Source organism: Myotis brandtii, unplaced genomic scaffold (genome assembly GCF_000412655.1).
Source record: "Myotis brandtii unplaced genomic scaffold, ASM41265v1 scaffold441, whole genome shotgun sequence".
Classification (NCBI taxonomy): Eukaryota; Metazoa; Chordata; class Mammalia; order Chiroptera; family Vespertilionidae; genus Myotis; species Myotis brandtii.
In genome coordinates this window covers 3,966,299-3,967,138 of record NW_005366873.1, presented here as the reverse complement: position 1 = coordinate 3,967,138, position 840 = coordinate 3,966,299, and the positions used below count along the sequence as shown (strand labels likewise).

At 62.1% G+C, this 840-nt stretch overlaps 2 protein-coding genes across 7 annotated transcripts in view; one reads left to right on the top strand and one right to left on the bottom strand.

The window, feature by feature from the left end:
* BBIP1 (BBSome interacting protein 1) overlaps positions 1 to 626 on the bottom strand; it is a 15,936-nt gene extending 15,310 nt beyond the window's left edge. For 5 of the 6 annotated variants that reach the window (XM_014546397.1, XM_014546398.1, XM_005874536.2 and 2 more), the window contains exon 1: positions 424 to 601. The gene's annotated coding sequence lies outside the window, so the exon portion shown is untranslated. The other variant, XM_014546399.1, reaches the window with a different exon arrangement.
* SHOC2 (SHOC2 leucine-rich repeat scaffold protein) overlaps positions 41 to 840 on the top strand; it is a 62,501-nt gene continuing 61,701 nt past the window's right edge. The window contains exon 1 of the mRNA XM_005874540.2: positions 41 to 277. The gene's annotated coding sequence lies outside the window, so the exon portion shown is untranslated. The remainder of the gene's footprint in view (positions 278 to 840) is intronic.

Sequence of the window (840 nt, the reverse complement as noted above, 5' to 3'; positions counted from 1 at the left end):
GCCCGGAAAGAAAAGCTGCTTCCAGCGGAAGCAACTCAAGGCCCGGCTGGCCTCCGCGGCGCTCTGTCTCCCAGGGACCGTCGGGCCCAGGCCTGCATCACAGGGGGAGGCCCAGGGACACCCACATCACTTCGCGACTCCAGTCGGAATGGGCACTCTCGGGCCCCCGGGGGCGCACGCGGTTCCCACTCTTCCGCCTTGACCCCATTCAGAAGTGCCAAACGCAACTTCCGGGCAGGACAGGGATTTTCGGAGCCCTAAATTCTTGTCCACATAGGTAAGTGACCAGACGTCCCAGCAAACTAAGGGCCAGGACACCTGCTCCCTCCTCGCCCCCATCCCAGGCAGCTAGTCCGGAATGTTAATGAACTTGCCTAACATGGGATGTCTGGTCACCTTTGGTCCCATTATGGGTCTACTTACAGATGCTTCTCTTCCCAGACCGCTTAGCTGTTGCCAGGGCAACGGAGGGAAAGGACGAAGGGAAAACTACGTCACACAGGAGACGGGAGGCCCGTAAACTCCCGTTGCCATTATCAGTTATGGCTGCCTGGGCTTCAACGGTACCTTCCTATTGGGTGTTGTCTCTACCCCGCTGGAGGCTTACTCTGTGACCCGGCGAGCTCGCGGCGCCCAGCGGGCGGGAGAGGGCGTGGAGGAGCAGAGGAGAGGGAAAGGGCGGGGCGAGGAAAGCTGAAGCCCAAGGCTGCTTCTGATTGGGTGGCGTCGCTGGCGCTAGCGCCTCGTTCTGATTGGGCAGCGTCGGTTTCCCTTGCCCCGCCTGACTTTCTTCCCCAGCCCGTGAGCGGCTGGCGCCGGAGGGGTGGGGCGGGGTGGTAG